Source organism: Myotis lucifugus, unplaced genomic scaffold (assembly GCF_000147115.1).
Source record: "Myotis lucifugus unplaced genomic scaffold, Myoluc2.0 scaffold_26, whole genome shotgun sequence".
Classification (NCBI taxonomy): domain Eukaryota; kingdom Metazoa; phylum Chordata; class Mammalia; order Chiroptera; family Vespertilionidae; genus Myotis; species Myotis lucifugus.
In genome coordinates, this window is record NW_005871074.1 from 10,366,594 (window position 1) to 10,392,822 (window position 26,229).

A 26,229-nucleotide genomic window follows, 5' to 3' on the forward strand; every position below is an offset into this window, starting at 1 on the left:
ACGCATGCATACGAGTCCTTTGGTGTCTTCTTCCTGTCTACCCCCGCTCTCCCCTAACTTCCCTCTGAGGTCTGACATTCTGATCAGTGCTTCTCTGTCTCTGGATCTGTTTTTGTTCATCAGTTTATGTTGTTCATTATATTCCATAAATGAGTGAGAACATGTGATATTTATCTTTCTCTGACTGGCTTATTTCACGTAGCATAATGCTCTCCAGGTCCATCCATGCTGTTGCAAATGGTAAGAATTCCTTTTTTACCGCAGTGTAGTATTCTATTGTGTAGATGTACCACCATTTTTTAATCCACTCATCTGCTGATGGGCACTTAGGCTGTTTCCAAATCTTAGCTATGGTAAATTGTGCTGCTATGAACATAGGGGTGCATACATCCTTTCTGATTGGTGTTTCTAGCTTCTTGGGATATATTCCTAGAAGTGGGATCACTGGGTCAGATGGGAATTCCATTTTTAGTTTTTTAAGGAAACTCCATACTGTTTTCCACAGTGGCTGCACCAGTCTGCATTCCCACCAGCAGTGCTTGAGGGTTCCTTTTTCTCAGCATCCTCGCCAGCACTTGTCGTTTGTTGATTTTTTAAGGATAGCCATTCTGACACGTGTGAGATGGTACCACATTGTCGTTTTGATTTGCATCTCTCGGATGATTAGTGACTTTGAGCATGTTTTCATGTCTCTTGGCCTTCCTTATGTCCTCTTTCGAAAAGTATCTATTTAGGTCCATTGCCCATTTTTTTATTTGAGCTGGGTCTTGTAGGAAATATGAAGGTGTGTATCCAGGAGGGTAGGAATGATCATTCCAAGGAGAGCAATAGGTGAGCAAAGACACAGAGGATGGGAAGTGAGTAACAAACATGTTTGGTGTGCTGCCGGGGACAATGCTGGGAAGACAAGGAGGACCAGGTTGTGCCTCCTGATCTCAGGGCCTGTGGAGATGGAGCTCTTCAAGGATGTGTCAATCAAGAAAGGAAAGCTTAATGAAGTCCCCCTTTCCAGAGTAGGAGCCTTCTGTCTACATAATCAGTACGGGCTGCTCAAAATTGTCTTCCACCAATTGGGGGAGACACCCTGTCATGCTGCAGTCTGCCTCTAACTCTTTCTTAGTCATTAAACTCTTCTGCTATTGTAACAGGACTAGTGATAGCCCATGATAGGGTAGCTTATCTTGATTACTTACTCTCTGCATTGGTGTCTTCCTGACAGCATTCTAGAGAGTGCCTAGGACCCTCTGTTCTATCCAGCATCACAGAGACCAATTGCTCCTTCAGGATGAGTTCCTTTCTCATAGGTAGAGCGCTTTAATTTTTGTCAGGATTTGATTTGCTCCCACAGCACAGAGTGACATTTCCGGATGTTACGTTCATCCTCGGAGGTCACCCTTCAGGCTTCTCCACTCCCTGCTCACTGCACTGGGGCTGGGGCTGGGGCTGGAGAGGACATGGGGTGAACTGAAGGTGGAAATCTGACCTCTGGGGCCATTTCAGTGAGCTATGTGAGTTTCTGCTGCAAAGACAAGACATGAGAAATGGCAGAGGACATGTCCACACCATCTGATTGTCCAGCGCTCCAGAAAAGCCTAGACCTTGTGTTTAGTAATATGTACTGTGGCTAGAAAGGCAGGTTATAGAATCAAACAGAATCAGCCTCAAACCCAAGCTCTATGACTTACCAGCTGTGTCACCTTGGACAGGTTATTTAATCCAAGCCTCAGTTTCTTCGTGTGTAAACTGGGGATAAAGACCATCTTTACCTCCCAGGGTTGTGGAGATGAGGTCTGTACAGCAGCTAGAACAGCGCCTGCCTTGTTAATGAAGCTCAGTATATATTAGCCATCATTACCACAGACCTCTGAGGGCTTGCCTGGGTGATACACGAAAGTTCCCACCAGCGAGAGGAGCTGAAAAGTCAATCCCTCAGTTTCTGAGGAGACTGCAGTGATTTCTCATTTGGCCTCCCTTTTTACTGTGCATCAGGCAGTGCCACACAACAGTTGTGGAGCCCAAAGGAACTCGCTAAAGCTCCAGGTGACTGTCCAGGTCCTGACTTCCACATTGCTGACCCACCTAGAACAGGAGAAATCCAGACTCCTGGCCACCTGGGGCGCAGTGGGGGAAGATACCCAGTTTCATTGTTGCTGATGGTAAAAGGCAGGATGGCAACTTGTGTTTCTGAGCTTCCAGAGACAACAGGGCCAGTGATGTGCTGGAGAAGATGCCCACCACTTGTGTGAGTCTATGGCTACATCTTCAGGAACTGTGCTAGCTGCTTGACATCCCACTGGTAGCATTGGATGTGTCCTGGGGAATGTACTAACACCACAGAAATCAGCAGCTGTTACCAATCAAGGTTCCTTCCCACCACCCCCAAGAATTAAACACGTACCAGTAAGAAAGGGCAAGGTCTTTCTCACTCCCACCCTGCCTTGGTTGCATCTAACTGTCCCCTCACATGGCATGCCTAGCTGCAGAGGACCCAACTAAATCTCAAGTCGTCGTGAAATAAACTGCCAGAGCAGACCAATGGGAGAGAGAGTGCCCCTGTGGGTCAATGTGAACACCAGCTCTTTCCTTTCACTCGCCTGCATTCCTTCTCAGAAAGAAGTTAGTCAGCAGGTATTTAGATACAGTAAGTCCCCTTTTCCACGGATCCACTTTCCTCAGTAACCCTCCATCGACTAGGATCTGAAAATATTCAGTGGGAAATTCCAGCGATAAACAATTTATGAGTTTTAAATTATGCGCTGTTCTGAGTAGCATGATGAAATATCACATCGTCCCTCTCTGGGATGTGAATCACCCCTTTGTCCAGTGTCTCCACACTGCAGATTCTCCCTGCCCAATAGTCACTGAGAAGTCGCCTTGATATCAGATCAGCTGTCACAGTATCACAGAGCTTGTGTTCAAGTGACATTAATTTTACTTAATAGCTCCAGAGCACAAGAGTGGTGATACTGGCGATTTAGATATGCCAACAAGAAGCAGTAAAGTGCTTCCTTTAAGTGAAAAGTTTGAAAGTTCTCAACTTAATAAGGAAAGAGAAAAAAAATCATATGCTGACAGTGCCAAGATCTACAGTAAGAACAAATCTTCTGTCCATGAAATTGCCTAGTTTATAAGTTAAACTTTATCATAGGTATGTGTGCATAGGAGAAAACAGTCTACCTAGGATTTGGGACTATCCATGGACAAAAGGAGACTACTGTTCAAGGAATCATCGCCCCCTACAAGCAGTGAAAGATCTTCATGCCAATTCTCTGAGGTGCAGGGGGATCAAGAGGAAACAGAACAGTGACTCCGAGCTCAGGAACATTGACCTCTAGGGGATCACATAGGGTCCCAGGGACTTTGGGACACTACCCAAAGCACAGAACAGAAGTCCCTGTGGAGAGGCCTCCTGAGGAAGGGCTTATGGGTTTGTAGAAAAGGAACACTGTCCAGTATAAGCAAAGATCAGGGAGCCCAGGTAAGGCCTCAGCTTTTCTGAGGACAAATATGTATGGCCCCTTGCAGGAGCTGGAAGAAATCCAAAGCAGCAGCAAGTGGACACCCACAATCCTGCTACATTAGAAGCGTCACGAAGCAGTAGCATTTCTAAGGATCCAGAAGCCCTAAACCCTCGGAGTGGCACCATGGAGCCACCAATGGGTGTCCCACCCCTGCCTTCTCCCTCCCTCCCCCTACAGGAGCCGGTTCCCTCTGCAGCAGTAGGTTCCTCCCTGAACTTTATCCTTAAGTGTATCTGCATTCACTCCTACAATATTTATGACCTACATCAATTTTTTATCCAGCCCATCACTCAACTTCTTAGGAGAGTTTGGAAACTCTGCATTCTCTTTCTCCTTAGGGGGAGATGGAGGCTGGAGGAAAGCACCAGGGACCTGGCCACCAAATTCGCTGTGCCATCCTCCCACTCAGGCATCCAGTGTCTACCACATGAACTCCCGGCTTGACCGCCGCACTGTCTAAGCGGTTCACAATCTCATTGCACCTCAAATATCTGACCTTACTCCTGCCACTTCCCCCCTGCCTTCCTCTCACAGTGATCCGCAAACACAAAGTTCCTCCCCCCTCCCTGCTTCCCTCACCTGGCGGACACTTCCTTCCTTCCTTTAGTGCACCTAAAACTGCCTCTTCCACAAGCCCAGACCAATTCCACATCTTGCACGAAGCCACGCTATCCCTACCTAATCTAACCCCCACATCTTCTCCCTGCTCATCTTCAGTCACTAACTCATGACTCAGGGTTTAGTAGGCCCTTAACTGTTTTCCCTGGATGAACTGTAAGCTCCCTAGAGACACAGTCTATACTTGCATGCTTCTGGGTTCTCTATGGGGCTTAGGTAGGTAGTGTTGGCTTGGTAGTAGGTACTTAAGCAATAACTAGATAAATTAGTAAATAAAAAAATAATATCTATATAATAAAAGCCTAAGCGACTGTTATGGTGGAACAACCAGAACAACCAGTCACTATGATGCACAGTGACCACCAGGGGGCAGATGATCAAAGCAGAAGCTGCCCCCTAGTGGTCACTGTGCTCCTACAGGGGGAGCGCTGCTCAGCCAAAAGCCAGGCTGATGGCTGGCAAGCGCAGTGGCGGTGCTGGGAGCCTCTCCTGCCTCTGTGGCAGCGCTAAGGAGCAGCAAGCAGAGCAGTAAGGAGCAGCAAGCAGGTGGGCGGTAAGGAGCGAGGGGTACCAGACTGCGAGAGGGATGTCCAACTGCCGGCTTAGGCCCGTTCCTAAGCCGATAAGCAGACATTCTGAGGGGTCCCGGACTGCGAGAGGGCACAGGCCGGGCTAAGGGGACCCCACCCCCCCCCCGCCCAGTGCATGAATTTTATGCACCAGGCCTCTAGTAATAAAATAAGGAATAATAAAATTCTAAATAAATAATTTCATAACTTGTTTGGTTGATATTATTTGGGTCTATTCTCTGTAAAAAGTGGGTCTCTTTCTTATCTGGTCTAATTTCAGCTATAATGATGACAATACTTGCAGAGATGTTCTTATATCTGAGAAATATGTTAATATTAATTGTGTTAGTAGTAACAATTGCTCCAATTTCTTGAGCACTTACTCTGTGCTCAAAACAGCAAAGTGTTTTATAGGCATTATCTTATTTACCTCTTAGGTAAGTACTATTATAATCCCCATTTCACATGTGAGGAAACTGAAACATAAAGAAGATGCAACTTGTCCAAGGACACACAGCTAATCCGTGGTAGAGCAAATATTCAAGTGCAGCAGTCTAGCCCAGGGCTCACGCACTTCAACATCACCTCATTTCTGCTCTTGCTAGCATCCCTGCAGGCATTCTGCAGGAGGGCTTTCTGAAGTGTGGATTACAGCAGTAGCCACCAACTGCTGGTGCAAACCAGCTGGCAAAAGAGGGGAATCTTCGGGTAAATATGTGGAATGAGCATACCCATGTACGTCTGCTCCCTCCTGAAATGGCAGTAATGTTATAATAACAAAGGAGTAAATCCACAAAGACAATGAGAGGAGAAGAAACTGTAGCTGAAGAGGCATATCAGCAAAATTCTACAAGCCAGCGAGTGGGTGGAAGAATGATAATCACTATGCAGGACAGACAATGCTGAACAGCTAATCAGTCCACCTGAAGGACGCTGGAGTCCCAGAATGAAGGTGTTGAGTTCTGGGGGAGGAAGGGCAAGAAAAGAAACTGAAATAGAACTGTCCAAGAGCTTCTGCACAGTTAAGGAATCGCTCCTTTTCTCCATCAGCTCAGGCTGCCAAAACAAATACTATAAATTGAATGGCTTCAACAACAAACATTTATTTCTCACAATTCTGGAGGCTGGGAATCCCAAGATCAAGGTGCTGAACAATTCAGTTTCTGGTGTGAGCCCTCCTGCAGATGGCTGCCTTCTCCTCTATCCTCACGTGGCAGGAGAGAGGGGAGAAAGCTCTCTGGTATCTCTTCTCATAAAGGCACTGATGCCAACATGTGGATTCCACCTTATTGCTTCATCTAAACCTAATTGCCTCCCAAAGGCCTCTACCTCCAAATACCACAGGTGGGATCATGGCTTTAGCATACGGATTGCTACAATCTACCTAGAAGATGAGTTTCAGCAATAAATAAATACCTGCATATACACATACAACTAAGAGAAAGAGGAGAGGGGGAATTAAACCAAGAAAGAGAAAGACTGAATCTAGGAAGCCATCAACACATCAGAGAAACAGTGAGAAGAAGCCCAAGATGACAGCCAGGGGGCCATACCTAAAGAAGAAACCAGAAAAACAGAAAGTGTCAGCAGAAAGATATCCAGGAATAAAAGTAGAACTAATTAAACACACACACGCACATACACACACACACACACACACACATACACACACACACGAAAGAGAGAGAAAGAGACAGAGAAACGTGGGGTTCTGTTCTAATAAAAAAAATAACTCTAGGGGGAAAAATGGCTGTGCAAGAGCAAAAATATACTATAGTACACTACATGGCTTAGCAGTGAACAATATATCCATAAGCCTAATAATATAACAAGCAACTACTAGTTTAACCAAACTGTGTGATATAACTATATTGAGAAGATCAAAGAAACATGTAACATGCCAGTAGAATGAGTAAAAAAATTAAATCCTCAACCAATTTTATTTCTACCTCTGGGCTCTTACTCTGGAAGTTCCCCAGGCAGGACATGCCCACTTCTTTATTTTATTCAAGTCTCTGCTTTAATGTCACTTCTTTTGTTCAAGATATCTAAAATAATTATCCCCCAATCTGTAGCACTCTTATCATCTTACTCTGCTTTGCTTTCCTTACAACATTTCCTAACCACACGTAATATAAGCCTATAGAATAGTGCTTGCCACATAGTAGATAGCTAATTAAGTTTAATAAAATAATAAATGAATTACCGTGATGGGAAATCAATGTCTGTCATAGCTTGAGTTTCCCCAGAAACAGCCCCTGAGACAAGGGTTAATGCAAGAGTTTATTTGGAGTGGTTACCAAGGGGCTGGGGAAAGGGTATAATAGAGAGATGTTGTTCAATGGGTATAGAGTTTCTGTTTGAGATGATGAAAAATCCTAGAAATGAGTAGTGATGACGGTTATACAACAATGTGAATGTACTAATTGCTGCTGAATTGCACACTTAAAACTAGCTAAAGTTATAAATTTTATGTTATGTACATTTACTACAATAAAAAATGATATGTGTGTGTGGTGGTGGCGGTGGTATTTTGTTTTTTGTTGTGGTTGTTTTTTTAAAGAGCTTACCTGGGAGATAAAGAAAATACCATAGAGAGTATGTAGAAGGACAGGGCCACCAATAAGCATGCACAACCAGAACCCACTTGGAGCAACTAGATCTTACATGCATGGAAAAACTCTGGGGAATGGTGCAACGCATGCCTCAGAGTTAGTCCATCAACAGGAGGAAGTGAGGGGATTTATACTGCAAGTCCCATTAGGTTGCGGGCTACTTCCAGGGGAATTCCTCCGTACTTCCAGCCTGCCCTGTTCACAGGCAGAGCAGACTTTGCAGAAAGTCCTCAGGCACACCCACATTGGCCCCTAGCAGCAGGACAGCCTCCCTGGAGTGGAGGCAGGGGATGTGGTAAAGCACAGACATCTCTGTGACAATGCCTAACATTGAGAATATACACAGGTTACTCGGAAACATGGAGCCGAATGCCACAAGACACAGCCAGAGAGTCAAGAGGCAGAACTGGAGAGCAGACTGAGAAATGGGAAGGAGGTTGCTTTATTTTGTCATAAATTCTTCTAATTGTTTAAAGTATTATTTCTCTTTGAAACTATGTCCATGTCTTATTTTGGGGGAAAAAAAGAAAAGATGAATTTTAAATGAGTATGAATATCACCAGGAAGTCATCCCACACTGATTTGGTTCTAATTTTTCATGAGAAAATGTCACAAAATGATTAACCAGCCCTGTGGAAAAGGAATTCAGTGAATGTTAATTGAGCAGAACTGTAGCCAAACACACTGGAAGTCAGTAAGCAGTTGTATTCAACTCTGAAATCTTTTTGTTAAGCTCTTAGTATGTGCCAGATATTTTGCCTCGTGTTAGCAAGGTGAAGAGGTAAGACCCTTGTACTGGGGTGAATAATGTCCCTCCAAAGTCCATGTTCACCTGAAACCTTAAAATGAGACCTTATTTGGATATTGGGTCTTTCCAAAAGTAACGAGTTATGTTGAGATGAGGTCCTACTGCAGTAGGGTGGGCCATGAATCCTATGACACAGAGAGCAGAAGGCCATGTGAAGATGGATGCAGAGAGTGGAGTGATGTGGTGTGCCAAGAAACACCAAGGTTGTCCATGACCGCTGAGTCTAGGAGAAAGACGCGGAACAGATCCTTCCCTGGAGCCTTCAGGGGAGCATGGCCCTGCCAACACCTTGATTTCAGACTTCTGGCCCCTAGAACAGTGAGAAAATAAATTTATGTTGTTTTAAGCCACCAGTTTGTGGTCGTTTGTTACGGCAGCCCTAGAAAGCTACTGCAACCTGGTTCTCAGAAGCTTGTGATCTGTGGAGGTAGCCTCAGACTGAGAACATGTATCCGTCACCCTCCTTTTTCTCCTTCCTGCTGGTTGGAATGTGAGCTCAGTGGGCTGAGCTAAAACAGCCAGCCTGGACCATGAACGGCAGCTGTATGTTGAGGGAGATGGGTCAGCCAGGGATAAGGCTCCGGAAACCATGCCAGCCCGGGACTGAGTACAAATGTGCCTGTGAAATAAGTACCTAAGTTGTTTATACTACTGTCACTTTGGGTTTCCTGTCACTTGCTTCTAAGCCTAACCCTAATTCATATTGTGAGACAGATCTACCAATGAAAATGTGCAATTCAGTGAGATAAATACTATGAGAGAGACAAGCCATGATTGGGCCACAAAGAGGAGCCATCGATGGGTGTGTAGCATTGGAACAATATCCAGTATTAACATTTTAGAAAGATCACTTTGGCTAAGGTGTGGATGGCTTGGAAAAAACAAAGAGGGAGTCAAGGAGACCAGTTAGAAGACCATTGCAATGGTTGCTTAGTTTGGTGATGACAAAGGTCAGCATGAACACAGGGACACTGGGGGACAGAAAGGAAGGAACAACTTTAAAATACAATTTAGGTGGCCCTGGCTGGTGTGGCTCAGCTGGTTGCAACATTGTCCTGTACAGCAAGATGTGACGGGTTCAATTCCTGGTCAGGGGACATACCCAGATTGCAGGTTCGATCCTGGGTCGGGGTGCATTTGGGAGGCAACCGATCAATGTTTCTCTCTCACACCAATGTTTCTCTCTCACCTCTCTCTATCTCTCTCCTTCTCTCTAAAATCAATAAAATAAAAAGGTGTTTCTCTTTAAAATAAAATACAACTTAGTTGGCTAAACTGATTGGCTGTGGGATATGAGAAAAGACAGAGTCCTGGTCGACCCACTCTGCTGACTAGAGTGAACATGAGTTGATCCTCATGATCTGGGACAAGGAGCACAGTGCGAAGGCCAGGGGTGGAGGTGAATGATGGAATGCTAAGGACCAATCTGGCTCCAGTTCATGCTTCTGAATTTTGCAGACTGACTGCACTCTCCATTTCCAAGAGGGCTCCTTGGTAGGACACCCGTCAGAGGATGACGAGAGGAGAGAGAAGGATGTGCCCTCCCTGTATGGTTTGTTCCCCACCAAGGCTGTACCCTAGCCACAGCAGTAAATAAGAACCAGCCTGAGGTATGTATCCCCTTCAGAAATAGCCCCAGCAGGTCAGTACCCCTCCTTAGACCCCTGAGTCCCAGCTCTATGGGTTCTGCTCCAAACTCCTAAGGTTTCAGCTCCAGACTGGCCGTACTGTCTATGTGTGGTCTGAATCTCAGCTCTGTGGAGCCCTCCTCAGAGTTTCTGGGTTTTCTAAACCCCACCCTCTTCCCCTGTTCACTCGTCTTTAGTGGTGGTAGCTGCTCCCAGCAGTAGCCTTAGCCTCTTCTTTGTGCCTTTAGTCCTCTAATGCCTTCTCACCAACATCCTAAACTAAATTCACTCTAATAAGTACTGGATCCTCACTGATACAGTTGGTGGTACCCAGAGCAGTCTCAGGAAATAGACCACCTAGAAGATAAGATTCTAGGGGTGTCACTTCCCTGGGCCTCCCGGGAAGCAGTCAGGTGGGACTGTTGGGGAACGGCTGATTAGTCTGGAGTTAGGAAGGGAAGGTTTGTGCACCCTCGGCATGTGTGTCACAGTTAATCCCTCAGGGATGGTGGGAGGTGAGAAGAGAAAGGGCTGAGCATGAACTGCTAAGGAGCCCCAATGTTTAGGAGGCAGACAGAAGAAGAACTCAAGGGAGGGAGCCGACTAAAACCTAAGGATCTGAATTGGGAGAAAAATCAGTGAAGTGTAAGGTTTCCTCCCCGAGAGAGGAAAGTTTTGAGAGAAAAGTGGCCCTTATACAAAAGCTACGAAAATGACTAAAAAGCAAACAGTAGACTCAGCAGCAGCCACGCTGACCTTGTTGAGGGTCCTTCCAACAGAGTGGAGGACACAGAGGGCAATGCGAGAAGTTTGAGGAGCGAACGGAAAATGAGACAAGGCAGACAGATATTAGCTAGAGGGCCAAAGGAGAGTGTTTCTATTTTTACCTGAGGGTGACTTGAGCTTCTTCAAAAGCTGTGGGAAGGAGCCAATAGAAAGTGAAGCTGACCCGCAGGAGGCAGATGGAAGAGTGAGGTGAGCTGAAAGATAAGCCTGCAGCAGCCGGTAGACAACTTCCTCCTGGGCTACTCAGTCACCCAACAAAGATTTCCGAGAGTCTAAGACGAGCCAGGCACTGTTCTAGATGCTGGGGATCCCAGTAAATAAATTAGGTAAGAATCAGGGGCTGAAAACCAGGTGGCAAAGGGGGGCTTGGGGTGTGAAATCTAAAGCAAAACCTCAGGTTTCTGGGGAAGAAGGGCAGTAGGTTTAGGAAGCTGACTCTTGCTTTATCTATGTTGCCCCTGTCAGGTTATTTCCTGAATGAGGCAAGGAGACTACCCCCACCTTGCGACTGGATGGTTATGCACCATCCAGTCAAGGATGCGTCATTCACCCTGGGGTCACCTGCCTTAGAAAGAGAGGCGCAGAGAGTAACTTGCGAGTTCCAAATCTCCTTGCTGTGGCCTTGGGCTCCGCAGCCCCTGGGATGATTTTGGCCATTCTTTTGACTTTATAATGCATGGCAGCTTTCTTTCGCACTGGGTACTGTCACTGTAATCATAACTGATTACTATAATTACAAAGATGACACACTAGACACATCTTAAAGGAAGGCAACAACTAAAGCATGAATCCAGAACTGCAGGCAACGTTGAAAGATTGTCTCACAGCACAGCACTGTCAGGTAGAGGAGGTTAAGTGAGTAGAACAGCCCCTCCCTGGTCTCCATGGTTCCAATCCCTCTCCCTTCCAGCCCACTTGCTCAACTTGCCATCTCCCATTTAAACCCTGAGGTGTACGAAGACTCGGTCCTCGCCCACCTCTCCAGCAGCCTCCCGTAGGAACCCCCTCTAACACTCTATACTCCAGCCCCATGGAAAGACCTGCCTACCCTGCTCTTCCTCTGTCTGATACACTTTTCACCATTTTTTAGCCAACTTCTACCTACCCTTTCAGACTAAACCCAAGCCTCACCTCCCCAAATAATCATCATAATAGAACCTGTCACTAATTGCTCTCTACTTTATTCCGGGCACTTTGCAAGCAGTTTCTTTAATACTGGCAACAACATTGCACAACAGATATTGAAGTGGGGCTAAATGGAGCTCTTTCCCTCACCAGCCACTCAGGGAAAATCTAGCAAATAAAACACAGGCCCCTGAATCAAAAATAACTTGGGGACTTATTAAAATACAGATTCCTGGACCCCACACATATCCACAGATTCACTGATTAATTTGGGCCTGGACCTGTTCTTATCTGTTAATGCAGGAAGTCAGGACATTTAACTGGGGGCCAGAAGAGAAGTCAGAGTTCTCAGCATGATGACGCCAGCATCATTCATTCATAAGAAATAAAATCAGAACATCCAACAGCAACTTGGGCTTACTCCTCACAGGTGGCAGGATGCTATGACCTTCCTGTGACATTATGCCCTATACATAAAAAAAAGAAATAAAATCAGAGCTACAGTTTTAGCCATTATAAATATCAATCTCCAAATTTGTGTGTTAGAAACATCCATTTCTTTATTCTCTTTCAGTCTGGTTTTAAGTTCTTATCCTTTTAGGACAGCAAAAAAGTGCCTCTCTATTTCACCCACCCTCGCCCCATCCCTAGCATCACTTCAGAGAGCTCAGCTTCAGGAGATGCTTGGAGACTCTGCAAGGGCCACTAGTGCCACTCCATCACGGTCAGTCCTGGCATCCACATTGGCCACAGGCACAGTGGACTCTTGGAGATCTGAGTTTTGCCTCTCACACACTGTCTTTGGGGCACGGGAATCTTTGCTGAGGCTAAGAAACCCTCCATCCTCTGAGATGACGGTCCATCTCCAGGGAGCTGCCACAGTTGGAGGTGCTTGCTCCTGTTAGCAGGGTCCTCCAACCATCTCTCCTCCCCCAATCTTTGGAAATATTTTTCTTCTCTCTCCCTTCTATTATAGCTCTCCTTTATCTCCCTTTCTCTCTCCATGTCTCTTCCTCACCCATGACAACTAATATAATTTTGCAGGTTTTGGAGAAAACAAAAGCCTGGAACAAAAGTCATGTGGATGCAGAGTTCACTCTTCCCTCTCCTGGAGGGCTGTCAATCATTGAGACCAGAGCCTATTGTTGTGTGGCAATGATGCAGTGGAGGGGAGAGAAGAAAAAAATGTGGACTATCTAGCAAGACTAGCAGCACAGACCTTACAACACTGGAGAAAAAACCCTCCTGAAAATTTATAATTTTTTTTAGATAAGGGTGACAGATCCCAAGATAAAGGAAGAGGGAAAAGAAATGAAAGGTGAAGAATTCTGAAAGAGAAAAGTAAAGGAATCTATACAGACCAACGAATGCCTACAGACCAAAAAAAAAAAAATGGACAAAAATACTTGATGGAAGAAGAAACATAAATAGCCAATAAAGACAAGGAAAGATGTTGGACAGGGCATTGCAAATTAAAACCGCAGAGAGGTACTGATGCATATTGACCTAAATAGAAAAATGTGGTCATATCAAGTGTGGCTCTGAGAATGCAGAGAAATTAGAATTCTTGGTAGAAGTAGAATGTGTTACAATCACTTTAGAAAACAATTTGGCATTATCTAGGAAATCTGACTATATGAATGCCTAACATTTAGCAATTTCACTCCCAAGTACACACTGTAGAGACGTGGTGCTCAATCAGCAGTCAACGTTTTGATTTTGCAAGGACTCTGCAAGGTCAAAACGATTTTCATTATAATGCTTATTAGACATAATTTGCTTTTTTTCACTCTGTATTCACTATTATGTATTCATAGTAAGAAAAAACAATTGCCATTATTACTTAAAAATGTCCTTAAAGTAGAAAGTGGTATTCAAGGTATTTCTTTTATTAAATCTCAATTCTTGATAAACATCTTTTTAATATTTTATATGAAAAATGTACCTGAAACACGTCAGCTTCATATTGAAGTATGAAGTTTGTCTTGAGAAAAAGTCCCTGTTTGAATTGTGAGCTAAATTGGCCACCTTTTCCTACAGAACAATTTTTATTTGAAACAAATACTGACAGATAAACCTGGTTACTCAGACTTGAATATTTGGGAGACATTTTCTCAAAAATGAATAAAGTGAGCCTTTTACCTTAGGGACAACTAATATTATTTGTTGCCAATGTTAAAATTCAACTTTTCATATAAAAACTGGAATTTTAAAAAACCTGTATCCATCACCCTGAGCTTGACAACTTCCCAATATTTAATGGCTTTTTAAATTAGATCAGTAGTGATATTAATAAATGTGATTTCCTGATATATTATAATAAAATGTGTGGCTATTTATAATATCTGCATAACTGAATGAACTGATATCCAAATGACCAATGAACAATGCTACAAAATTATACATGAGTAAAAGATGCACTCAAAGTACAAGATAGACAAGTAAATTTTAATATACAAGAGTAAGAAAAGGTCATTGATATGGTTTCAGATTCCTTATTTCAACTAACCTTTAAGAAATAGCCGCTTGTCAAGTTTTGGTGTAATATCAGAGAAGAATATCCACAATTATCTGAAAAGGCTATTAAAATATCACCACCTTTTTCAACTACATATTTGAATGAGGACAAATTTTCTTCACATATGTCAACCAAAACAACTAATAGTATATTGTAGAAATGGAGATAAGAAGCCAGGTGTCTCCTATTAAAGAGATTTTTCTAATGTAAAACAATTGCCACTCTTCATTATTTCTTTTTATTTTGGAAAATATAGTTATTTTCATAAAGGTATATTATGTATATTGACACATAATGGGTTTATTATTTTTATCATTTCTAGAGCAGGTTTTGGTACACAGCAAAATTAAAGAAAAGGTACAGAGATTATCCTATATAATAAAAGGCTAATATGAAAATTGTCCCCTCAGGAGTTTGACTGACCAGGAGTTCAACCACTTACTATGACATGCACTGACCACCAGAGGGCAGTGTGAAACAAAGGAAGGCCCCCCGCCAGCAGCCAGCAGCCTGGGGAAGGAAGGCCCCAATAGGCCCTGATCACCAGCCAGGCCTAGAGACCCTACCCGTGCACTAATTTTGTGCACCAGGCCTCTAGTATAGACAATAAAACCCATGAAAAGCTAAGTCAACTTTGAAAATGAGGAATAAAGTGGAAAGACTTGCCCAACTAAATATATTATCAAACCATAGTAATAAAAACAGTACGGCACATGCAAGAACAAACACAGTCGAAAGGAAGAGAAAAATAAGTTGAGATAGAGCCCTGCGGATACACGGAAATTTTATATCGCCACAAATTAAACCGGAGCAGGCTGTTAATATAAGATGTTGGGAAAACTGGCTCACTAAAATAAGAAAAATAGAACTTTACCTAATTCAGCATGCCAAGACGGATGCCAAATGAATTAAATATCTAAATATGAAAGATAAAACTATAGTGTAAATAGATAATAACAGAAGAAAATATGTGTCTGATCTAGGGCTAGAAAAGAACTTCTTAAACAAAAGCTAAAAAGCATAAGATGAAAAATTAATGAATTTGATAATATTGAAACTAATGATTTTTGTACAATAAAAGTTAACTAACAGATAGCAAAATGGGAAGATATATTTTCAGCATCTAAAACTGATAAGGGACTAATAACAAAAACCTTTAAAGAACTTCCATGAATCAAAAAATCAACAAGAAAAAGTCAGAAGCCCCAAAAGAAAATGATCAATAACCACCATCAGTTCACAACAAGGAAATCATGAAAGTGCAACAAGCATGTAAAAAGATGCTCATGTTGATTAGTGACTAGAAAAATGCAAATTAAATAACTAGGCTCCATCACTTAACATTGACCAACTTGGCAAAAAAATAGAAAACTGAATAATGCCAGTGGTTTTCAAGGATATGGGGATATGGGAACCCCTGTGCAGTGCTAGTGAGAGTGTGGGCGGGTGCAGCCATTCTGGGGACCATTCTGGAAGAGCTTAGATTAAGCATTTAGATTAAGTATTCCATGGCCCATTAACTCTGCTCCTGGGTAGAGATCACAGAGGAATTCTCAGAGGTATGCCCAAGAGACTGTTTATTGCAGCATTGGTTGTAGGGGGGCAGTTGGAGCCAATCTAAGTGTCCATTTCTGGGGGAAGGATGGAATTAATATGGTGGATACACATGATGTAATACTCTGCAGCAGTTATAAGCAACGTATCAGAAGTACACAGACCAACAGGAAGAGATGTTGCAAACATATTGTTGCATTTAAACAAAGAAAAGGAACAACCCAATTTTATTTATGTACATTAAAATACTGCACACAGTATAATACATAATCTATAACACAAATAAAAATGAATGAATACATATCAAGTGCATTTGAAAGTTTTCCTAAGGGAGGTGAGGAAAGGGGAATGAGAATAAAAAGCAATAAATAATAAGGCACAGAAACAAGATAGGGGGCAGGCAGGAACATATGATAAGATACCCTGAAAGGAGGAGCAGGAGTTTGGAAATCAGCCTGGCCCATGTGGCTCAGTGGTTGAGTGTCAATCTATGAACCAGGAAGGCGGGCTCAATCCCCATTAGGGGGTGTACAGGAGGCAGCCAATGGGTGATTCTCTCTCATCATTGATGTTCTATCTCTCCCTATCTCTTCCTCTCTGAAATCAATAATAATATATTTTTTTAAAAAGGAAATCATAACATGGCTGCCTGGGGCACTGCCTGAATACCTGACCAAGAGGTCTCACCTACTGGGATGTGGCAAGAAGGCAAGGAGCTGCTCCAGACATCCTTTACCACTGTCCTATTTTCCAATGAAGAACTGGTTAAGCCATGTGCATTTGGATGGGAGAAATAGTAAAGATATGGCATGTTAGTCAGCATTCTCTAGAGAAACAGAACCAGCAGGTGATGTGTGTGTGGATGGATAGATAGATGATAGATAGATAGATAGATAGATAGATAGATAGATGATAGGGGAATGTATTTCATCTATATACATGGAGAGAAAGGGATGCATTCAAGGAATTGGCTCAGATTATTGGTAGAGCTGGCAAGTTTGAAACCCATAGGGCAGGCCAGCAGGCTGCAAATCTCAGACAGGAGTTGGTGCTGCAGTCATGAGGCAGAATTTCTTCTTTCTCTGGGAAACCTGTTTTGCTTTTAAGGCCTTCCAACTGATTGCATGAGGCCACCTACATTATCAAGAACAATCTCCTTTACTTACTAATGTCAACCAATTACAGATCAGTTGACTTTAAAAATCCCACAAAAATCCCTTCACAACAACACCCAGGTTCGTGTTAGATTGAATAACCAGGTGCTATAGACTAGCCAATCTACCTACCACAGGTGGTATCTAGATCACAGGGGAATAGCCTTGGGCAATAGATTCATGATGGACAATTGGGCAATTAGGAATATCTACACACAAATACCACCCAGGGAAAAGAATGATACCACCTCCTCTCCCTTCTTTTCTATCATCTCCCCTCCTTGTTCCCAGCATAGCTGGAACTATGCCCTATCCAACAGGCTGTAGTATTATTCTTATTTTACAAATGAGGATACATGTTCAGAGTGCTAATTTGCATAACCTGCTCGAGGCCACTCAAGTGTCATCCAGATACAGTCTGATTCCTTCCACAACAGTCACCCTGCTTCCAACATAACATAGCTTCCAAAGCCCCATCCTCCAACCATGTTAACTGCTTCTCCCTGAGCTTTCATGGTAACAGCTATAGCTCTTACCTTTCCAAATTGTGTTACTCAGTTACCTGTCTTCCCCATCCAAATCCAAACTCCTTGTGTGTTTGTTGCCTCATCTGATTCTGGCACATACACAGTATAAAAACAACAGTGTCCAGTAGTCCCCTTTTCTAGAAGAGACTGAGATACAAAGAGGTGGGGGAGCTCAGTGTTCACATTTCTATGTAGACCCTACTCCTCTGGGCACAGCTCAGGGTGGACCCCTGACCCTGTTGGATCATCTCATAGAAATTTGAACCTGAATGAATAGAGAGTCCCAGCAGTAACAGTGACCAGGGGCCTGCTTCATGGAAGTGCTCAAAGAGCAGATCTACTAACCCTGCTGCTCCCTGCCCTCCCTGCCTTCCCAAGGCTGAGTTGTAAACAATTCTCTCAATGCCCTACCATGAATTCATAAAGTGAAGGTTAAACTGTTAAAGTGCAGCGCCCCAAGATGCAATGGCTCAAACAAAGTAAACGTTTATTCCTTGCAAAGTAACAGTCCACTGGGACAGCATGGTTCCACACAGCCATTAGTTGTCCCTGACTGCCAGCGGCTCTGTCATGTTTAGCACCATGTGCCTTCCAGTCACCCCAGGGAAGCTCTGCCAGCCAGAAGGAAGAGGGGAAGATGTGCCAGAGTGAACCTTCATGGCCTTAGCTGCTGGGCCTAGGCGTGGCACGTGAAACTCCTGCTCATGCTCATTGGCAAGAACTTGGACACACAGTGACACATGGCTGTGAGGGTGGGGCTGGGGAGTGTTGTCTGAGCAGCCACCTCCTGCTTCAACTCCATTTCTATGGAAGAAGCCAGAATAGCTTTGGTAGACACTAGCAGTCTCCAACTATTACAAGTTTCCAGTAACTCTCCCCTCCCTGCCCCCGAACTAGTCAGAGAATGTTTCCATTGCTTACAGTCAAAAGAAAATTCCTCGACATAATAGATGCCCTATATCTCTGGTGAGTCCATTGGTTGACTCTTTAGAATGTACACCTGGGGGCTGTGGGAGAGCAACATAGACTAATTCTGATCTACTGAGGGTCAGAAAAGGACAGAGATCTCCAAGTTTCATCCAATCTAGGCCTGGTGCTCAAGGGTCAGTGAGAGTCTGACCTACATGGGGACCTAGACCCAGACAGAAAGGCAGATGCCTGCCAGACAGAAGGGGCCCCAGTGCCAAAGCTTTCTCAAACTGGCCCAGTGCTGGGTATAGAGTAGGCAATGTGCGGAACCCAGGCACATTTGGGGTTTCCACTGCTTCCACACAGACCCCACAGAAGTGACCAGGTGTACCTAAGGTCTTGGTTTAGGGGCCATCTCCTAAGAAAAGAATCCAAGCGGGTTGAAAAGGGTGGTACCTGGCCTGAGCACCCATGAATATGACCCTTCCCGAGGCTGGCCCAAAGTCCTGCAGAAACAGAGACCCCCAAATGCTTTCATAATCACTTTATAAGCAACTATTGCCTCCGTTTCTGCAATAAGACTGAGCTCTCCCAGGCTAGAGGGATCCAGAACACACCCAGTCTGAATGTTTGGGACAAATGCACACTGACCACCGCCCAGGGGGCTGCCAGCCACCTGCCTCACTGAGGAATGCCACCTCCTCTGCCCCTCACCTGCCTCACTGAGAAATGCCACCTTCTTCTGCCCCTTGCCTGCTCCCTTTGGGAAGAGCCCCAGTTGGCTCCACTCTGTACAAAAGGGGGTATTCATAGGTCACATGTGATGCACAGGGAAATGTTAAGTCACATACAAGGAAATGAGAAGGAAAAGATCTGCATGGCTAAAGGACAGTAATCCCATATGTCAGTGAGAAGACATTGAAAGAGGTTTCGCGCTAATCTTATAGGTGTGCATTACACATAATCCTTTATCTGTGCTTGTACATACATTATCTCATTTGATTCTCAAAGCAACCCTGTGAGTTAAGCCAGACAGGTGGTTTTATTCCATTGTCTGAATAAGAAAACCGAGGGATTCTTCTAACACATAATATTATTTTCCTGTATTTCTTAATGTTGGTTTTAGTTCTGATGACCTTACCTTTAGACATAAGAACAGCGATAGTCAACATCGTGGGCACATGTAGCAGGCCAGGCATTCTGCCTTCACCAGCACGGTTGTATGTGAAGGCATTTCAACCACCCGATGAGAGAGGCACTAGTGGCATTGCCATTTGACAGATGAGAAAACAGGCTCAGAACCACTAGCACACCTTGTGATGTAAAATCTGAACTTCACAGCGTCACAGTATCTCAAGGCTGGTGGTTTCAAAACCGAATTCTTCCACCTGCCTCGAGCCAGAGAGCAGTTGCAGGGATTCAAGGAGACAATTTCACCACCTCCCTCTCACGGTTGCTCTCACGGGCCCTATAGATTCTAAATCGTAATCGCGGGAACTATTTAAGCGTGGAAAATCCCCCCAGATTAATCTGTAACAAGAGCCTCCAGATAGGCCTGAACCTCATTCTCCCAGTTCTACGCAGCACGTCGGGACCCTGTGCACACTTTGCATTAGTAAGAATGCTGCAACCCTAAATTAATTTAAAATAAAGTCAGGCCGAGCGTGGATTAGTAGCTTGCCTCATGGGGAGCTCTCCTGGCTGCACGCGATCTCACTCGAGGGCCCTGCTTGTGCTTCCGATGACAGGATTGCCACACTGCAGGTGCGTTTCCTGGGTTTCTGGCCACATGGCCAAGGATTCTCCAAGCTGTGAGTGGATGAAGAGTAAACATCAGTGTAACAATCAATTTCACTTAAAAGAAACCTAGGTCTCAAAAGCAGGCAATTCCTCAGGAGCACCTCTTTAAAATAGATCCCCAGTCCAAATGGATGGCCCAAGTTCGATCACTGTCAAGCACCCAAACCAGAAAATAACTCTTTGTCTTAGACAGGGAATAAGAAATCTCCCAAAGATAATGTTTTGCCTAAGACGCTGTGTGTTTACTTGGTCCCGACAGCCGCAAGTTTCATTTGTCAGTTTTCAATTAGACTCTGTCACACACACTCTGCCTCTCAGCACACAACAGGGTTTGTCTGTCTGACACTGACGAGGAGGCTCAGGGATGGATCTCTGGGCCTTCTCACCCTGCCTGCCTCGTACCCTGCCTGCCTTCTGCCTGCGTGCTGGCATCCTCCTCCCTCACACAGCGGCAAAACCTAATTGCTCTTCGTCAAATGTCTATCCTGCTTTTCCATTTTTCAATAGTGCTCAGAAGATTTTCAGTGGCAAGTACCCTAATTTTTTAAATGCTGTTATCAGGGATGTAACACCGTCCACACGTGCCGGTAATGACACTCCAGCTGCCTATCGCATTTTGAATTTTTCTGACTGGCGCAGAAAAGATGCCGCTTCGGTGGGGAGGGCAGGACCCAGTCCTTGCGCCGAACTCATTCTCTGCGCGCTGAAAGGCCCACGGTGGGGACGGTAAATGTGCCGCGTGGAGAAGATTGCAGCGGCAGGGTGATGTGCATGAGAAACTTCGCTGAGAATTTTCATGCAGCAGAAGGAATGTTCGGATTTTGCTAGAGTTCGAAATTTGGCAGGATTCACGGGCTGAAGCTTAAAGTTGATGCAGATGTCACGTAAGATAAATTTGCAAACACAATACGCATTTCTTAACAATTAGCTGAATGATCCATTTTGATGATGCCAAACACACAAGCCCTGTATAGCACTACCAGTAAGTTTTGCCTTAAAACCTGCAATTGAAAAATAAAAAATTTAGTCTTGGGGACTTCAATTTGGTTTAATATAGGGTCTGGGTTTCCTTCCCATTTCATCCCCTGATCACCTATGGGAAAGTGGGCAAGATGCTTGACCTCATTTCAGTGATCCAAAGGGCTGGGACAGAACCAAGACGGGTGGCAGGGCCGAGAGGCAGGAAACCTAAATTTCAACATGTATGCAGTTTCTTGTAAAATATCCGACTTTGCAGATACTAGGACACCTTGCAATTTAATGGAAATCCTAAATGCTGTTTTAAAGATATATTTTTGCAGCATTATTAATTACTTGCAAACAACAGTTGATTCATTGAGAACCAATATACTGAGTTTTATCCAAGTGGGTTACCAGTGGACACCCTTTGCTTACACCATATTGATAACAAGGCTAGATGTCAGGCAGGAGGCGAGGACTACCATCCAAGGCCTGCATTCCCGTCTCGGCTCTGCCACTCACAATCTGTGCAACCTTGAAGGAATAAGACATGTCTTCCCTTCTCTTGACCTCGTTTTTCTTGTATGAGATAGTAAAGCTAGGCTACCTATGGTTTATAAGGTCTGTGATTGTTAGTGATGTTAGATTTGGGGTAACACCATAGTGGACACTGTCGGGGTTCCACCCAATCCCGTTGGACCCCTGCACTGCCTCTGTGCATCCCCCTCCCTGCATCGGTGGGCCATCTAACAGCCTGCCCCCAGCCTGCTCCTCAGCTCTGCCTTTGAGCTACTGAGTCAGTTAGTCCACCCACTCAGAGAACTGAAGTGTTGGGGAGTTTACACCTCCTCCCCGCTTAGCCAATAGCTGACTTGGGTGTGAGCCCAGCAACCTTGCCTGAGTCAGGACGAACTCTGAGGAGTAATTCCTACTCCAGAGCTCCACTGTAGGGTGACTGAGGTAGGCCCCTCCCCCGCACTCCCCCTGCCACACACACACACACACACACACACACACACACACACACTCACTCTCTCTCTTTCCAGTTTCTCCTGGGAACATTTCCTTTATCCGTTTCTGGGGAACCTGACTTAAAATGCACATCTAATAGGATAGCAACATTAATTATAACAGTAGTAGTAGTAGTAGTAGTAGTAGTAGTAGTAGTAAAAAAAGCTCGCTGCATTGGAGGTGCTCCATTACTGGAAAGCAAAGAGGTGTGCTCCTAAAATAAATAGACACGCAGAATTGCAGCATGGAGGAGTCTCTGAATCTCCAGGTGGGAGGATGAGGGGATGTGCTTAGGGGGAGCTCATTCAGTTTTAAACTCTTTTGCCTTCCAAGTGGTCCTGAAGAAGCATCTGTATGCCCTGGGTTCAATAAGCCAACAAGTTGTGTGTGTGTGTGTGTGGCGGGGGGGAGGCAGGGTAAGAAATAGTGCGTTGGAGAGCAAATCTAAAGGCTGATGGTGGACAGAAACCACAGAGGAAAAAAGATGCTCAGAGCCAGTGTTCAAGGTTGGCTGAGTGAAGAAGAGGATGTAGCCAGGAAACAGAGTATTATCTCATTTCTCCACCAAATGCCCAGGTCCAGAGGGTGTTGAATATCCAATGAGCTTCCCCTCTTTATGGCCTGCTTCTCATTCCTCCTTCTTCTCCTCTTCCTATATCCTTCCTTTCCTCCTAGACAAGTATAAACCATTACATGCTGAATAGCCGATGAAGCCCTGTAAATGTAGAGAACAACCTGCCCACAGGTTTGTGGTCCCGGCAGGACTAGAAGGATGTGCGCTGGCGTATTGTGGGTGGTGCATGTCTCTGACATACAAGGGAGGAGTCTCATGATTATATCCAGGGGGTTAGAAACGTCCTCCAAGAGAAGCGTCTTGAGGTCCATCTTGGAAAATGCCAGACAGCAACAGAGAGAGGGGCCTTCCAGAAACAGAAACAGGAAACAGCAGGGCTGCCCAGAGAGGAGTGCCCTACAGCCAGTGCGCATGGGTGGGGGAGACCAGGGAGAGGGAGGGGTCAGGAGAGGAGAGCTGCAGAGGAATCAGCATGGAGGGCCTTCAGTGCCCAGCAAGGGGGTTGAGCTTTATCCTGCAGGCAGTGAGCAGGGATGGAGGGGACTGCCCTTCAAATACCTTCAAGGTCACTCACCTGCCTCTGTGTCCCTCAGCCTCCAAATCCAGGGGAATTTTTTCTCCTTCCCAGGGATGGTGCCAAAGGCAGAGGCTGCTAATTTAAACTGCCATTGAGCTCTGCTGCAGGGCCCTGAAGTAACTTAATGAATAGGCCTGTGATAACCTGTTCTTCACAAAAGAGGGAATTAGGAACTCGTTTGTATCAGTGACAGGGGAGAAAGAAAACAGCAATCTCTCCAGCCAGATCGCAGAGATACCAGCCCCTGCTTGGAGGAGTCTTAATTAGATCTCCTCGGCCTTTGTTTTCATTTTGTGTTTGCCTTTCTGGAAAAATAAAGGAAGCCTCGCCATCATCTCACGCCACTGGAGTACATATTTGATGGGAAGAATACAGATGATGAGGCTGCATCCTAACGACTCACAGGGGCTGAGGAGGGAGGGAAAGGTAGAATCTGCTATGCCTGAGGCGTGTGAATAATTACTTTTCCTAATGAACTCTCATTCTAGAAGCTCGGCGCTACCTGCAGAGGCGGCTTCACCTGCTGCACAAAGCTGAACCAAGGTGATTTCTGGCGGGGAAGGGGATGGGTTAGAGCGAACAGCAGACAGAAGTGGGAACCACAGTAAGCTGTATGGTAGATTTCCCGCGGGGCTTTTCCACGTGTGTCGGCTTTTTCTTCTTTGAGTGAAAATGTGCACAACTCAGGAAATTCCAGAAAGAGACCGGAGAAGGTAGGGCCATGCCAGGGACAGGTGCCAGAGTCAAGAGACCTGGGTCCTGGCCTCAGATCAGCTGTGAACTAGCTGTATGTTGTTGGGTGAGTCATTTTATCTCACTGAGTTTCTGTTTACTCCTCAGTAAAATTCTAAAATCGGATGTAGGGCCCCATCCACTCCCAATAAGCTTTAAGGCTGTGAAGAAAGGATGGCACCCCAGAGGTCAAGCTGGAGGCAGGGAGAGAGGTCTGAAGAGGAAGGACAGAATGGCATGCATTTCTTCTGGGGCTCCCCACTACCTCAGGTGACATCCAAAAAAGGCAAAAGATATTTCACCCCAGACTCTCAAAGGCACTAAGCCAGCTTGGACCAGAGTTCTCTAGATGTGTCCCGGGAGCCCCACCTTCCACTCTGGACTTGGTTTTGTGCCAGGGAGACTGCATAGTAGTCTCAGCTGACTTAGAACAAGCTTGGCTGAATTCACTGCCTCATCCATCTTTCCCAGAGAAAGACACTCGCTGAATCGTTACTGAGCACCCACTCTGTGCCAGGCACTGCTCCCCGACGGGTAAGAGCAAAGTAAGGTTGGTCGCTGCCCTAGAGCCTGTGGCTCACAGTCCACTGTCTGCAGTCTGCTTGGCAAGTGAGGATGGCGACAACTACTTATGATTTATAATGTAAAACTAACCAACTCCCAAAAGACTTAAAAGTGGAGGTAGAGTGGGACTGTTAAGAAAGGAACGAAATATACAGTTATATCTTTGCAATGTATTTTTTAAAATCGATTTCAGCAGATACAGAATCAGCTACAAAAGTGTTGATGTCCAGTGAGGAGCTGTAGCACCTGTGAGTGAGGGGCACCCTCAGGTTTTAGAACCTCCTGGAGGATTTCTGGGAGGGACCTCGATGCGGTGCACAGCTCTGAGCATGGCTGTTCCTACTGATGGAGAAAACCATCAGTTCACTGTGCAGGTTCCCCTGATGGGCAGAGAGATCAGGCAGGAGCAGCAATGGAATAAGCATATGGACAGAAATAGAACAGAAAGGGGCGAAAGGAGAGAGATTTGCTATATACTAGGTGGTGGGGCTGTAAACAGGATAGAGACAATGCTGTCAAATACAAGCAATGAGCCCGGCCGCCATGGCTTGGTGGTTGAGCATCGACCTATAAACCAGGAGGTCACGGTTCAATTCCCAGTCAGAGCACATGCCTGGGCTTGGTCCCCGGTGTGGGGCATGCAGGAGGCAGCCAATCAATGATTCTCTCTCATCATTGATGTTTCTCTCTCTCTCTCCCTCTCCCTTCTTCTCTGAAATCAATAAAAATATATATTTTTTTAAAAGCTGAGCAATGTATGTTGATCAGGTCTTTGCAGAAATAAGAACCTGATGACAACCCCCTGGTCATCCCCAGGAATGTGTGGGAGGTGAGATTTCCAGATCTCCACAAGATCGTTCAGAGAGGTGGGGTTTGTCCAATAGAGATGTGGGAAAGATTCCATATCTGGGGAGCTCTACCTTCTGGCCAGGCCCTGAATGATTCTGTTGTTAATAAAAAAAAAAAAAAGAGGGAAAGTCTCAACTCTCTATAATAATCTTCAAACACCCCTTTCCCCTTCAGCTACCTTCAGGGTGTTAGGGACAACATGTGTATTAGAGGATCTCTTTTGGAGCTCTGCTTTGATGAGTGGTCAACCAATTATATCATCTAATATAATAATAGAGCAATATGCAAATTAGCCAGGACGCCGTAACATCACAACCGATCTACAAGCAACAGAGAGCTACAGGAGGGCGGGGCAGCGAGCTAAGAGTGGGGAGAGCTACCAGCAGTGGTGGGCAGAGTGGCCGCTGAGGCAAGCGGCAGCAAGCTACTCGCACACGGATTCATGCGCAGGGCTACTAGTTAGAAATAAACATACAGCACCAAAAAGAAATATTGACTTGGGCCTATGTGGTCATTCACTTTGAAACAGGTAATTGTGAGAGATTCTAATAACTTTAATATTAGCTTGATGTTATTTCTCACTAAATAGAGGTTGTCCAACCATCTATCAAATTTAAACCTGTGGCTCACACAGAGGGGCCTTTTCCCTCTGCAGTGTGGGCCCCACAGGAAGAATTATGTGAATTTAAATGTGTGAGTTTCCGTACAGAGATAGAAGGGTGGGTGCTGGGAGCAGACCCTTAAGCAGATGAACTGGTGTGTGCAGAAGCAGCCCAGCCCCTCCCCCCATGCTTCCGCACACACCAATTCGTCTGCATAAGGGTCTGCTC